Source organism: Ictalurus punctatus, chromosome 4 (assembly GCF_001660625.3).
Source record: "Ictalurus punctatus breed USDA103 chromosome 4, Coco_2.0, whole genome shotgun sequence".
In the NCBI taxonomy this organism is placed as follows: Eukaryota; Metazoa; Chordata; class Actinopteri; order Siluriformes; family Ictaluridae; genus Ictalurus; species Ictalurus punctatus.
The window spans coordinates 21,333,112-21,349,403 of record NC_071284.1 but is presented as its reverse complement, the minus strand read 5'-3'; the positions used below and the strand labels follow the sequence as shown (position 1 = coordinate 21,349,403).

The following is a 16,292-nucleotide window of genomic DNA, read 5'->3' as shown; positions in this document are numbered from 1 at the left end:
GCCTGAGGTCCCAAAAGTAGGTTTTGCATATTACGCAAATTATCACAAATGTGAGTGGGTGGAGATAAATGTTCCAAAAGGCTTTTTTTTTTTATTGAGCAACACAATCAAATTTATTGGTACAACTCATTTTGCAAGGCACACGGTGGCTTAGTGGTTTGCACGTTTGCCTAACACGTTAGATTCCCGCCACAGCCCTGTGTGTGCGGAGTCTGCATGTTCTCCCCGTGCTGCAGGGGGTTTCCACCGAGTATTCCAGTTTCCTCCCCCAGTCGAAAGCATGGTAGGCTTATTGGCATGTCCAAAGTGTCTGTAGTGTATGAATGGGTGTATATGTGATTGTGCCCTGGGTTGTATTGGCACCCTGTCCAGGGTGACACCTTGTGCCCCATGCTCCCTGGGCTAGGCTCCAGGTTCCCTGCAACCCTGTAGGATAAGCAGTATAGAAAATCAATGGATGGATAGACCTCTTTTTGCAAGAGATAAGGAAGAGTTATAAGGTCATCTCCAAACAATTTGAAATTCACCATTCTACAGTGAGAAGGATTGTTTATACATGGAGAGCCTTCAAAACAGTTAACGATCTTCCCAGAAGTGGGCACCCTGAAGTGGTTTTTGTTCCTTGAATCAACAGTGAATGTGTTATCCAGACCTAGTAGTGAATCACAGCTACTTACAGTTAAATTCAAACAGAAGCTCTTATATAAAGATAATTTCCAGTTACAGACCATCAACATGCAGAAAACACTGGCTGCTTTAGAAAACTTTTAAAAAATGCATTCAGAGTATAAAGACATTATGCTCTCTGCAAAGCAGAGAACATATTTAATTATTTTTCATGCAGTAATAATGAGAGCAATATACAAGGAAATTTTTGCATTTGGATGTGTCATGCTGCCAAGCACAGACACACCTCAGCTTGTGTGCACTATTATCAAAGAAAACAGAACAAAATATGAAAAACACAATGATACCATTGAGCAAGCAATCGAGGATTTTGAATAGAATGGTCCACTTGAGGATGCCTGGACAACACTTGCTCCTGCAAATGATCTGGATCTAAAAATATATCAATGGATAGAAAGAGAAGAGTGAGTGCAATCAGTATGAAATTTAGTTTGATGTTCGATACAACCCTACAAATAACATATATATATATATATTTCTTTATTAGATAGATATAGAGCTATAGATAGATAAATATCCACATGCAATATGATATATAATATACAATAATCTACTCCAATTCACAGGGACACAAGGCACCTGCACCACCTGGGTGATGAATTGTTTAGTGGATACATAACATTAAATAGGTAACTTAAGGAAACAATAACATGGTAGCTTCAACTACCATGTAGCAATATATGCAATAAAACCACCACAATTCACAGGGACACAAGGCACCTTCACCGACTGGGTGATGAATTTGGTGGTGAACAAACAATATTAGATTGGTTTCCTACCTGTACCTGGTCTCTGAAGCGAGAGGTAAAGAGGACGAGCCTGAAGTTCAACCAGCTTTTATAGTGTGGGAAGTTCTGCCTCCAGGATCATGGTTACATAAGGTCTTGAGGAAAGGCGGAACGAAGCTTATTCTATTCAGAGTGAGGTTGAAACAGATCATACCTTCCGTCACCAAAATACTTGAAAATATCTCATTCCATTCAAGAGTTATAGCCATTTAAGTAAAAATGGCCATGCCCACTTCAACTTTTTAACATGCTGCCTTGAGGATAAATCAAAAGTTAAAAAGTTTTTTGACAATTATTGATATTGGGACTCCAGAGAATCTTTCTGGGCTGGTTTGGTTCCAGTCACCTAGGACTAGTTAACAAAAGAAGGTTTCACAAATAGTCCAATATGGTGAACAGTACTTCATGGTGGAAATGGAATCATTGAACATCAAAGAAAAAAAACATTTATATGTCAAAGGGATAGTACTGAGCTCCAGGAACACCATCCCAATGTCCTTATGGATGGCCTTGTGTATTTACATTTTTTTTTCTCTCTGGACACCTCTGAGAGACTGCTTAAAGCTTCTAATGGAGTTGTTGTTTTTTTTACTTTCTTTCCATTTCTTTCTTCTTTCAGAATTGGAGGGTCCATATTGAATGGCATCAGTAACAGAGAATTTGGAACCCCAAAGGCCTACAGAAAGGTGTAATGATGGGTTCTTTTTTGGCATCTTCACAGTTATGGGGTAGGCGGTTTCTTCAGTATTTCAGAGAGACCTTTCGCCCTTTGACTGTGGTTAGTTCATAAGAATGACTTTATGTGGATGCTCTGGCTTTGTGGCCCACTGACAGGCCTGTGCTTGGTAGGCCTGTTTGTTAATCGGACTAATTTTAAGACATTATTTAATTTTTTTTTATTGTGTTAAGCTGCTACTACAAGAAATAACTTGTAATAAAATGTTACTGACCTTTTTGTGTTTTTTATTTTATTTCATTGTGACTTTTAATTAATCTTTTTTTACTTACTTTTAGATGAGATTGTTTTTGAATTGGGATAATATTAAAGATTTTCCTAAACATTGTTTGATATTATTGCTGTAGGAAATAAATTATATAATGTTAGTCAAGCCAACATTATATTGTATAGCCAATCTTCAATCTGCTGTCTCTAAATATAATATTAGCATTTGTAGGCCTAAACCAAGGAAAATATGTACCAGATTGTCAAATATGTCATTTTAAAAGGTTTTCAGTAATTCTTTACAGAAGGATAAGTCATAGCTCTTCAGATATGATAGAAACATTTTTCTTTTACATATAGGATATCATAAATATATCATGTGTTGGAGATACTTGTTGTATTATTTTTCTTGACAAGAAAGTTTAGATAAGTTGAGTTTATAAGATATATAAACTTATATATATAAACTTTATATATATATACATATATATATATATAAATGAATCTAAAGAGCAGTTTCATACATATAAAACTAACTGACTCATAAATCATGCATATAAGCTTATATATGCCAGGTTTTATAATGTCTGTGCTGTTACTGCACTACGGAGGAACAATTGTTGCGGAGTATTGTTTCCGCCCGACGGGACTATGAAAGCACAAGGTTTGGCCAATAGAAAAACACGAAACACCCAATTGTCGTTAGACTCAAACAAACAGTATAAAGAACGTCAAAAAAAGTTAAAAAATCGCTAACGTTAGTAATCATTTGAGATCTACAACAACGACGATAACAAGCTACTTACATTTGTAGACGAAGTCGGTTGAGTTCTTCCGCCATTTTTTCGAATGAGAGGCTTCAGAAAATATGACGTCATTTCCAGTAAGGGAAAATAGGAGCATCCATAGACAAATAAATACTTACCTACTGCTCGGGCGTTGAGACAGTACTGATCAGTGTAAGTGGTAAGCATTAATACAATCCCGACATACTTATAAGAATGGTGGCCTTAATTTTTTAGATTTAATTTCACCACTGTGAATCACACTTTTAAGATTAACTGGATTAAGCATCATTAAATAAACCCTCTTATGTCTCGAATTTAATTAATCATCATGTATTTTCAAATATTGGTGGCCTTCATTTTGCATTATTATGTAAATACAATATAGGCAAAATTCCAGCAAAATTAGCAGCCTTCCAGAAACCAATACTCTTGTCTTGGTCCTTAATCTGTAAACATAATTTTTCTCCTCACTTATTTCATCTGGAATGACAGAGATATTTTATACCAGTATAAATCTCTCTTTTATAAGAACTGGTTTGATAAAAAATATTAAGCTTGTTAGTCAGATATGAAAAGGGTACACTTTTTTCTTATGAAGACTTTCTTTTTCATTTTAAAATACCATTTACTCAAAGGAGTTTTCAGCTGTTATTGGTTCAATCCCCTCAGGTACTCACATGCTATTTAAAGGTGTCTATGAACACTGTTCTTTCAAATTGGCCACATTTTGATGTTTGAATCATTTGTTGGTAAAAAATTTTTCTCTTTAACCTCCAAAAATAATAATAGTGCTATTCACACTCTTTTTCAAAGAGAAATATGTTATATCGTATTGAAACTCTTTGTTAAATGGAAAAGTGATTTCCTGGGAAAACATGTGGTTATTACCCCAGAGATATCATATTAGAAATAACATTAAAGAAGTCTCTTCTAAACATACTGCAGAATTGAGGCTGAAGCAGTAGGTCATCCGGGTATTTCTCTCCTATTGTTTTATGAATTCTGAAAATTTGGACTTACTACTCCTTTGGTGTACTGCATTTTGCCTACTGTGTATAGGGTAGTAGGGATATTTGCTGGATCGTATGTCAACGTCGCTGCCATATTGGTCCAGGCTACTTGCCATAAATCTATTAACTGGACTGGAGAAAAGATGCCTGACTTATGTACAGCTCGGGGCTGTACAAACTGTTGCACCAGACCAGATCTCGGGGCTATTAATAGCTAGTGATAATGCTGGTTAGCTATGAAAGCTGAGACTTTATAAGATATAAAGTTTACATGATTTCTTATAAAGCCTTAGCTTATTTGATCATTTTATATTATATTTATATAATTATAGTTGACAATAATTGAGATTTTCATCTATATTGCCGTTTTTCTAAAAAAACAACTTTTATGATAAGCTACTTGTTTCGGCTGAGCGACTGACATGCAGATGCATCTAAAAAAAAATTAATATCATGGAAAAGTAATTTTTTTCCATAATTTAATTAAAAAAAGTGGAACCTTCATATATTCTAGATTCATTTCACATAAAGTGAAATATTTCAAGTATTTTTTTGTTTTAATCTTGGTGATTACGACTTACAGTTCATGGAAATCAAAAATCCAGTATCTCAAAATATTAGAGTAAAAAAATTTATAATACAGAAATGTTGACCCGAGAAGAGCTCTAATCTGCTAATTAACTAAAAAAACCTGCAAAAGTTTCCTTTTCCAGTCTGGTTTAGTACACACAACCACAATCTTGGGGAAGATGAAAGTAAAATTTGCATTTCATTTGGAAATCAAAGTCCCAGAATCTGGAGGAAGAGTGGAGAGGCAAAGAATCCAAGGTGCTTGAAGTCCAGTTTGAAGTTTCCTCAGTCAGTGTGGTGCTATGTCATCTGCTGATGTTAGTCCACTGTGTTTTCTCAAGTCGAGAGTCAATGAAGCTGTCTACCAGGAGATTTTAGAGCACTTCATGATTCCATCTGCTGACAAGCTTTATGGAGATGCTGATTTTCTTTTCCAGCAGGACTTGGCACCTGCCCACAGTGCTAAAACTACTAGTAACTGGTTTGCTGACCATGGTATTACTGTGCTTGATTAGCCAGCCAACTCACCTGACCTGAACCCCATAGATTGTCTATGGGATATTGTCAAGAGGAAAATGAGAGACACCAGACCCAACAATACAGACGAGCTGAAGACCATTATCAAAGCAACCTGGGCTTCCATAACACCTCAGCAGTGCCACAGGCTGATTGCCTCCATGCCACGCTGCATTGATGCAGTAATTCGTTCAAAATTGCATAAATTAACATACTTTTCAGAAGGTTGACATTTATGTATTATAAATTCTTTATTCTAATATTTTGAGATACTAGATTTTTGATTTCCATGAGCTGTAAGCTGTAATAGTCAAGAATAAAACAAAAAAGGCTTCTAATTTTTTGAGATGCTCCTGTATTGTGAATCTTATTTTAGTTAGTTGGCTACTGTAGCTAACTTTTCTCACACATTGAAGGTTTCCCAGAGAGAACCAGTTGAAGAGGCAGTGGGAAGGAGCTGTAGGGCAGGTTTTTCGCAAGTGAGTCCTCCATGCTATGCAGTGAGCACTTCAAGCCGAAGGACTTTGACAGGACAGGTCAGACTCTCAGGATTAGACATGGGGCTAAACCATCTGTCTTCAGTTTCCTGACTCATCTCCAAAGAGTAGGTGTATTGATAGGCTATAATGATTTGATAGATTGTCATCAAATCATGGCTTGTTTATTATTATTATTATTATTATTATTATTATTATTATTATTATTATTATTATTATTATGATTATTATTATTATTATAGTAATACTATTATATTAACATACTATTCACTACTCACTGTTTTACTATTTTTATTTTATTATTGACTATATTATACTACTGTATACTATTTGCTATTATCAATTTATTATTATTATTATTATTATTATTATTATTATTATTATTATTATTAATTTCACATAAATGTTTTACCACTGTAAATGTAAATGTTTTACCAGATCCATAAAGGATTATCTTTTAATTATCTTTGTAATTGTCTGTTTTGGAGTATATCTGTATCCTTTTATTGCTAATAAAAATATTAAAGCAGACTGACTGCCAGTGTCTCACTATTTGATTTGTATTTGCCAATTTTGTTCCATTTTCTCAATGATGGTCAATTATTAGTATTTAAAAATGCACTTAAAGATTATTTCGATTTTTTTTTTCAGCATTTCAAAGTGAGCAAGCTGTGTTCTGACCTGGATCACAAGAAAAGCTAAAATGATGGACAGAAAAAGCCATTTCCACAATTAAAAAAACTATGCACATTTCATGTACATTAAATTATATTACATTAGGGACATCTCCACAATTATGAATCAAGAAAAATAAAATTCCTTATGACAATTAATAATTTTCTAAGTCTAACTGTGGAGATTTTAAGTAAATTGAGACAACTTTTTTATATACTTTTTTTAATTATTATTATTTTTTTTTTAGATCATAAGCCATTAAAATTGGGTGAGAAATGTAAACGTTATTTATGCTTTTTACCCAGAAGAAACACACATTTATTTGTATTTGTTTATAGAGCAGTCTTGCCCTGATCAATATGGTGGACGTGTTGACGTATCGCTGCAACGGGCCAAAGAGGCGTCTATGTATTTATATGTCTAAGCGAGCATCCATGTGCCCTGGTTTTTGCGGTGAATTGTGGGATTTTTTTTAGGACGTGAACGTTCCAATGCACTGGAAGCATTTTGCGATTGAGATAGCCCTTAAAATGGCGACTCCCTTGATCAGTGCCCTGACTGCTGAACTAGGGAGCCGATTGAGACGCACCCTTTATCAACATTAAATCTAACCAGATACGGAGAAGGTTTATCCAAAAGTATGTGTTCTCATAGTAACTCGGCTGGTTTTAAGATTTGCATCGTTTGTGGAACAGAAATTGACGGAAATTAGCCGAGCTTGCTGAAATTAGCCTTGTTTATCAAAATAGCTCACTTCGTGGAATACTCAGGTCACAATGTAAATATAATGCGTCTGAATAGGGTTTAAGCCAAACTGAAATGAAACTGCGAAATCCTTTTTTTCCTCTTTTCTTTTGCGTTGCCGGTATATTCCGCCCTTACACCCTTCTCCCTGCCTCTTAAACCTTCCCAGTCTTTTGTGTGAGGGGCGGGGCAGAGTACCATGTCAGTTACACACCACACATATGCATACAGCGTGCTCAAAACTGCATTCGACAGTTATCCTGCTCACTCCTGTCAAATTTGTTGCAGTCTGCCGTCTATATCCAACCAGCAAAAAAAGGAATTTGATCTCCCTCGACTGCTTTGAAGAGTGCACTGGAAAGCAAGCCTGCACAAGAGTGAGTCTTCAGTGGTTGTTACAGATTACGTTGTATTGCCTCTTTAACTGATAGCTGTTATCCCGGATTGCCGGGTGTTTCCCTGGTGTGTGAAACGGGAGTTTAAAATGCTGATCTTGCCATGGCGGGTTATGGTTTTGACTACGTGAGGTTTGTTATTGCGAGCGCTCTATTTGAGTCTGGTTTCAGTAGGGGAAGGGGCAGGTGGAGACTCCATGAGACTCTTCTCTGCAACAAGACGTTATCTGCCTGCAAGGTGTTAAAATGATAGATTTCGTGCTTTTATTTTGTTTCATTTCATTTCATTTCATTTTATTTATTTTTTCTAAATCACAGAGTAGGTTTGTCATACAAACAGGATACTTGAAATTCACTGAAATACCCCCCCCCCCTTTCCCCCCTCATAACCACACACATGGTAGTGGCAGTTGAAGTTACAAATTCTGTTATAATTAGCAGATTGCTGATCATTCAAGTCAGTAGTGCTTTATAGGGACCCAAAACAAAAAGAGATTTACAAAACCACATACAGCCAAAGGCACATGAATGGAAAGCCTAGGATTAATTTTTGTTTATACTAGTGCTAGAGTGGTCTTGTCTGTAAATAAAAATGATAACTTCAAAATCTATGTTAGAGGTACATAAAATGCATAGAACATGCAGTGGCCATCTTTTTTTTTTTGACTTGGAGAAAACTTATGACACCACTTGGAAGTTTGGTATTTTAAAGGATTTATATAAACTTTGTTTTAGAGGACACACCCATTTTTATTGCCTTTTAATATATATATATATATATATATATATATATATATATATATATATATATATATATATATATATATATATATATATATATATATATATATATATATATATATATATATATATATATACATATTTTTTTTTTATTTTAATCAAACAGACATTTCAAAGTCAGAGTAGGTAATACCTTATCTGACCTACATAAACAAGAACTAGGAGTATCACAAAGAACCATTTTATCAGTTACACTTTTTAGTATCAAAATCAACGGCATCACAAAAGCCATCAGGCCGGATATCCATTATAGTCTTTATGTGGATGACATTGGCATTTGCTACAGAGGCAAATGCACAAATAATGTTCAACAGAAAATCCATCTTACAATGAACAGAATGCAATCCTGGCCAGTATCAAATGGTTTTAAATTTACAAAGACCAAAACTCTGGACAGTAAACTGAGTTTTATCCCTCACATGAAGATTTTAAATGATAAATGTCTTAAAGCCAAGAACATTTTAAAGGTTTTAGCTAAAACCAAACAGGGTGCATAAAGTTCAGTTCTTTTAAATCTCTACAGAACACTAATTCGATCATGCCTGGATTATGGATGTATAGTATATGGATCAGGTAGGAAATCATATATCCAAATCTTGGACACAGTACATCATCAAGGCATATATACAGATGGCTCAAAATCTGAAGACCATGTGTCATCTGAATTCGTGATCAATCACCAAAAGAAAAAATTGGGAATATCCCCAACCACAGCTCAATTTTTACAGCAGAGGCAAACATTATCATCTTAGCACTGGACTTCATAAAAACTATGCAACAGAAATACTTTCTGATAATTATAGATTCAAAATCATGTCTTCAAGCAATGTCATCCCAAAAAATGATCACCTATGCTTGTAAAAATTCTTTGCAAATTGCTTTATCTGGTGGCCCTAAATTTTAATATCTACCTCTGCTGGGTAGCTGGACACTGGAATCCCGGGAAATAAAGAAGCAGACACTGCTGAAAAATAAGCATTATCAGCAGATTTCCTCCCACTGACCTAAAACCACGAACAAACTCCATGAAATCAGCCCTATTGTTGGCAAAAGAAAAATGTTTCTTTGTTTTCAAATCACTGGAACCAGATTGTCTACACCTGCTGTCGAACAGGTCACTCCAGGATGACACACAAGTTTTTAATATTAGGAGAAGATTCACCAACATTTACCTTCTACCAGAATCCATTATCCTTGAAACATTTTTTTTAGACTGTACTGGTCTTAACCCAGTGAGAAACCTTTTTTTGTTCAGTCAACACTCTGGAAGAAATGTCAAACCTAATGCAATTTTAGAGTTTTTAGGAAAAATAGATTTTAAAAACCTTATATGGAGTCCCTTAGACATTTCTCACCATGAAACTAGCCATAGAAGCTGGCATCGTGTTTAAAAAAAAACAAACAAACCTATAATGCCTAAACAATAAATACAAAGTTATAATACAAAAAACTAAGTGCAAAGGACTACAAAGAAGTTTTATCTAACCTACTTTCCTGAAGAGGTAGAGCTTGAGGGAAAAAAAAGTGAAAAAAAAAATGAAGTAAGGTTGTGGAAAGAAAGAGACTGAATGTGCCGACAGCTGTGTTTTTATTGGGTCAGATCTGTAAGAACAGGAGCCTCAGCATTATGAGGCCATCATTGTGAGGCTGTCAGAAAGGGTTTGTCTGGTTGATGAAAGATTCTGCAGTTTCTGTCTCTGGCGTGCAACCTTGGGCAATCTGTGCAAAATACAGTGACACTACAGCCAGAGGCAATCTTTACAAGTAGAAAATCTTTAGACTGTATGAAAGTGTATAGGTGAAAGCTACCAGAAGGTATTTTGGTTCAGCACCAGTGGGTCATCTTTGAAAGTCCATTTTATGGAGTATAAACTGATAAAAATGAAATTTTATGGGGTTGTAATGCAATGCCATAATCTGTATTTATATCTGTGTCTGTTTAGTGCTCAAAGTATTCATATCTGTTTTTATATTTGGCTTTAAACTGGAAGGGGGCAGGGTCTACAGTGGTAATTGAAAGTTTGTGAATTTTCTGTATTTCTGCATAAATATAACTTAAAACATCATCAGATTTTCGTACAAGTACTAAAAGTAGATCAAGAGAACCCAATTAAACAAATGAGACATTTGTTATACTTGGTCATTTTTTTATTGAGGAAAAAGATCCAATATTACAATATATCTGTGAATGGCAAAAGTGTGTGGACCTTTGATTTCAGTATCTGGCGCGACCCCCTTGTACAGCAATAACTGCAACTAAACATTTCCGATAATTGTTGATCAATCCTGCACCACAGCTTGGAGGAATTTTAGACTGTTCCTCAGTACAGAACAATTTCAACTCTGGGATGATGATGGGTTTCCTCACATGAACTGCTTGCTTTAGGCCACAACATTTCTATTGGATTAAGGTTTGGACTGGCCATTTCAAAGTATTAACTTTATTCTTCTTTAACCATTCCTTGGTAGAATGACTTGTGTCCTTTTTTTTTTATTTTTATTTTTTTAAATAAGGGTTGTTATCTTGCTGCATGCCCTGCTTTCTATTGAGGTTCTGTCCATGACCGATATCCTGACATTTTCCTTTAGAATTTGCTGGTTTAATTTAGAATTGATTGTTGCATCAATGGTGGCAAGCAGTCCTGGCCCAGATGCACCAAAATGGCCCCAAACCGTGATACTACCACTGGCATGTTTCACAGATGGGATAAGGTTCTTATGCTGGAATGCAGTGTTTTCCTTTCTCCAAACATAACGCTTCTCATTTAAACCAAAAATTCTATTTTCTCCTTACAACCCTGCCATGCACACCATTTATTGTTCAGTATTCTCCTGATGATGGACTCATGAACATTAAGACAATAACCCAATGTGAGAGCGGCCTTTAGTTGCTTAGAAGTTACCCTGGGTTTCTTTGTGACCTCGTTGACTATTACATGTCTTTCTTTTGGAGTGATCTTTGTTGAACACTCCTGGGAGGGTAACAATGGTCTTGAATTTCCTCCATTTGAACACTATCTGTATGACTGTGGTTTGGTGGAGTCCAAACTCTTTAGAGATGGTTTTGTAACCTTTTATAACCTGGGCCCAGTAGTCCAGAAGTATAACTACAAACACAAATATACATTATTCACAAATACATTGAGGATCTTTTGAACGCATTTTAAATCATAAGTCTAAATGTCTACATATTTAACAAAATAAGAATGTTCTTCAAAATAATAAGTTTTTCATGTGTGGAGAGCAATAAGGGATGCAGTTGTTAGAAACTACTTTGACTGGTTCATCTCTGATGATTGTGTCATTGTAATTATTGTACAGTGACAAATGACACTTAAAATTAAATAATATTTTGTTTGACATTGACCACTGTTTTGGGGGATTATTTATGGGGACAAAATCTTTTTTCTTTTTTACTTTACTCTACTGAAAGGCTTAGTTGGTAGCCTGATGTGTAGTTTATCACTAACAGTTAAACAAATCAAGTGCAAAATATTAATACATTTTTATACTACATGATACAAATGTTGTATTATTTGACCAGTTTTGTAGCTTTATTATATTTTGTTCCTGAAATCCTCCCTGAATCCACCCTTTTGCTGGGTCAGGATAATCCAGATGTTTTGGATAACAGATATCCCAATCCTACTAAAAACTTTTGAACAACACATACTGGAGATTTGATCCAGATAAAAAGCAAGATTGGATTACATGATCCAATCTGATATCAGAATCATTTTCTTCTTTTGAACAACACATTTTCAAGTTTAGATCCAATCCAATAGCTGAAATCTGCTCAGATTACTCCTGAACAACTGGGCCCTGATTGTCATCCCATTGATTTGAAAACACCTGACTCTAATTTCACCTTCAAGTTAAACTGCTAATGCTAGAGGTTCACATACATTTGCCACTCACAGATATGTAATATGGACTCATTTTCCTCAATAAATAAATGAGCAAGTATAATATTTTTCTCATTTGTTTAATTAGGTCCTCTTTGTCTAATTTTAGGACTTGTGTGAAAATCTGATGATATTTTAGGTCATATTTATGCAGATGCATAGAAAATTTTAAAGGGTTCACAAACTTTCAAGCACAACTGTATACCATTCCAGAAAGACTGGAAAACAGTGAAAAATAATTATAAATTAATGTTTGTTTTATATTATATAACTGTATAACTGTTCTGTGGAACACACTGGCAAGCTTTCTGTCCTCTGTTTAATGTGATTGACTGTACTAAGTATGTGTCAAAATAATAATGTCTTTCCCAAATCAAGAAACTGTTGTTTTCAGGGGTTAACCTTATCTCCTAGCATCTTTACATTGTACGAATTTCCCCTGTTCCATGTTTCTCCTAGGCTTTTTTCACACTTTCCCCTGCTTTTTTTGTTTTTCAAGGTGTACCCAGTTGCCTTTTTCTTGTGTTCAGTCTAGTGATGTAATCCAGTATTCGAATCTGATTGTTATGCCACAACACTAGATGTTGTCTGCCTCAGGAAACAGCTTTGACTCTACCCTCTTGTAGGGTTAATACTCTCTGTGGAGAGCTTCATCTCATTTAATGTTCATTTACCATTAAGAGTTACAAGTACAGTATGTGATGCTTTTGTAACCACAAGCCCCCAAGAGTTGTTTAATTTTGATGTATGCTGCACAGTGAATGCAGTATCACTGTTGTATACACTCAAAGCTGGATAAACATAAACTGAAACTGTATAAACAGTGCTATTGAAAATAGCTGTAAAATTAAATGTTGCAAAATTAGTGTTTAGCTTTGACTCTGGTACCTCTGATTCTCTGTATATCAAGGGCCTAGAAAGAAACCTGTCGGAGAATTTGAGTGGTGGGTTGTCTGCCCAAAACTCATGGGTCACCCTTGGAGAGTGGAATGGAAGAGGTTGTGTATATGGGCTGCTGTAAATAGAATGTCTTTTTGATGTCATAGCCTAGGTCCATAGTCAAGGCAGTTTCCCAGCACGCTTAGTACTAGTACTGGCATAAAGTGGGAAATGAGCAGCACGTGTAGAAGAGGGCCAAAGAGCACAAGCTTTGGATCAGTCTAGGGCTGCGACTAATGATTATTTTGATAATCGATTAATGTGTCGATTATTTCTTTGATTAATCAGTTAGTTGGGTTAAAAGGCCAATTTTTATTTTCTGTATTTTTTCTCTTGAAAAAAACGTTTCACATTTTGCCCAATGTTGTCCTTCAAATACTCTGCAAACTGAAGGCTATGAAAAAGGTATTAAATGTATCTATGTGGGCTATGATATACAATTTGCAAAGGATAAAAAAAAATATTTTTTTTTGTTTTCAAAATATACAACTGATTGTCCACAACCTTTAAAGCAGAAGTTAAATCACTAGTAAAAATGCTGAAAAAGAAAAACAAAAGCACAAACTAACTGTTAACTGGTCATTTTTTGCAATAACACACACATTCACTCATTTGAACACAGTAACATGTTGCTCTATTCTGTAAATGTATCACACTTCTTATATGTATATAGAATTACATGCTTTAAAGGGTCATGAAACCTCCCTTTTTCAGCTCAAGTCTACCGCTCAATTTTTTTGAAAAATGCAACTTAAATGGGTGTAGATGGCTGTGTGAAGAAGGGAGGGGGCGTGGCAGGGAAAGCCAGGAGAGGAAGAGGGGGGCGAGCCTTCAGAACACTGCCTTCTTTTTCTTCAGAAAAAAAAAAAAAAAAAAAAAAAAGATGGATAGTGACTTTTGCAGATGAGGCAGAGGACTTCTCCTGAATCCCCCAGGGCTAAATGAAGACATAATAGATAGCATTACAGGTCCTACGCCATGTCTATTTGAATCATTAGCCCCTGGTGTGACTATGGAGGAAAACATAACAAAAGCGGAGGCAGTGCGGATGAGAGAAATGTTGGAATGGTAATTAGCTAATAGGCTCAAGGCTCAAGCTATGCGACTGTGAATAAATATTTATTTGCACCGGTGTGAGTGACCTGTTCGGAGTTGTATAATACAATCGGAATAAAAACTACAACTCCAAAATGCAACTATAGCGAGCAACAGTTACTTTCGCACTGCTTTTCATTTCCTCAGTCAACCAAACAGGTGTGTAAATACTGAAAAGAAGCCATTATGATGACAAGTAACTCTATACATCATCTGCTTCAACTTCCTGATCTCACAACCGCCATCTTTTATTGATCCCGCAAAATGACCTGAACTTGCACCTGCTTGTGTAGAGGCAGTGGCTTCGGGCGGAGCAAATTAATAATAATGCTAACGCTACAAGGTGGGTTTAATTCAAACTTCTTTATTAAAAGATTCCTCACCAATCATAAGCAAGAGTAGCAACTGTTCAGTCTGTAAACATACAGTACGCTGCAGCTCTCCATTCACTAACTCTAATTCACTTCATTTAAACTCACGGTTGCCAGATATCACTAGAAAAGTCAACTCCAGTTTCCATGTTTTCATTTTTCCCCCCAAAACCCAATATTATCAGCAGACATGGACACTGTACTGGGGGAACCGATCTAAAACTGATAAACAAACAAAAATAAAACTATTAAAATGTAAAGACAGAAAATGTGCTTAATTATAAATAAATCATTTAATGATATTATAATAACTTAATAAAATATAGATAAAATGAGAAATGAAATAATGTTTAATTACTATGGGTTGCATTTAATATCAATTTGACATTTAGCTTAGTTCGCTATCTCCATAGAAAGCTATTAGCCTTTTTCCTAAATATGGATTATTTTTGTGTTTGTCTACTTTTAATTAGGACTCTTTATTGTTTAAGATATTTAAAAATAAATATTTTATGCTTGTTTATTTATCAATTTACCATCAGTATCTCATTGCTATTATTTTAAATCAATTAACAGTGACCATGAGCAGAGAGCTTACATTTAACTGTTTATGATAGACTTCCTGATTAAAGTGTAAAAAAAAGATTCTGAATCGGTATCTGAATCGGTATCGGCTGTAAAAATCCTGATCAGAATATTAGTAATGAACACCATTATACTAAAGCTCTTTGCATCTGATGGGTAAATGAACTCACCCAATCACATCCTATATGAGATTATTCAGATATATACACAATATACACAGAGTGGTTTGAGAACTGGCTCCAGCCCAGAACCATGACAGTGGAAAATGTCTAATAGTGTAGCTTTAAATGTATTTAAGAGGAGCCAACTTCAAACACTGAACATTGATTTTATTGTATTTGTTTACAAGGTGGAACAGGTTAACGGTTGTTTTTTTGCACACAGTCTGAATAATTAACTGAAAATATTACATTTAGTTTATCAGAAGGTAAATTAATTTGTCATGGCTCACACTCTGTTCCTAAATTCTGTCATAATTGACCAGCTCAAGTTTTCCCATGCCTACTTGTGTGTTATTTTGTGACATGAGAAAACTTAATAAATGTGAAAGTGCAATAAAAATATGTTGTCACTAAAATCAATTAATAATTGTGATAAATAATCGAGATCTCAATATTGATCAAAATTATCAAGATTATCATTTTGGCCATAATCGTGCAGCCCTATTATATGTACAGTTTTTATAATATTTTGTTATTGTTTTCCTCGAGCCAGAGGTAGCGCGGATGAGAGAAATGTTGGAATGCTAGTTAGCTAATAGGCTCGAGCTTTTCATGAATAAAAGAGAGAAGGCTCTTCCCTTCAACATAGACTCTTGTTGTATAGTTTTGCAGGTGATGGCCTGTGGAGATTTAAGTGGTTTAATTAACTCAAAAGGTAAGTAAAACAGTCATGGTTAAAATTAGACACATACGTCAGTTGTAGGCATAGAAAAGTCCTCGGGTCTGAGTACCGCAACATTGTTTAGACGCAAACTGCTTTCA

At 35.1% G+C, this 16,292-nt stretch overlaps 1 protein-coding gene and 1 long non-coding RNA gene across 3 annotated transcripts in view; one reads left to right on the top strand and one right to left on the bottom strand.

Moving 5' to 3' along the window:
* Nucleotides 1-82: 82 nt before the first annotated feature.
* Nucleotides 83-3,313, bottom strand: LOC108264018 (uncharacterized). The gene is made up of 4 exons (XR_001812322.3): nt 3,225-3,313; nt 1,467-1,598; nt 975-1,059; nt 83-426 (listed from the first exon to the last, which is right to left on the bottom strand). It is a non-coding gene; the product is annotated as an uncharacterized LOC108264018 (long non-coding RNA).
* Nucleotides 3,314-7,083: 3,770 nt separating this feature from the next.
* The window catches only part of sema4ba (sema domain, immunoglobulin domain (Ig), transmembrane domain (TM) and short cytoplasmic domain, (semaphorin) 4Ba), a 173,993-nt gene continuing 164,784 nt past the window's right edge, over nt 7,084-16,292 (top strand). For both annotated transcript variants that reach the window (XM_047153082.2, XM_053678047.1), the window contains exon 1: nt 7,084-7,595. The gene's annotated coding sequence lies outside the window, so the exon portion shown is untranslated. The remainder of the gene's footprint in view (nt 7,596-16,292) is intronic.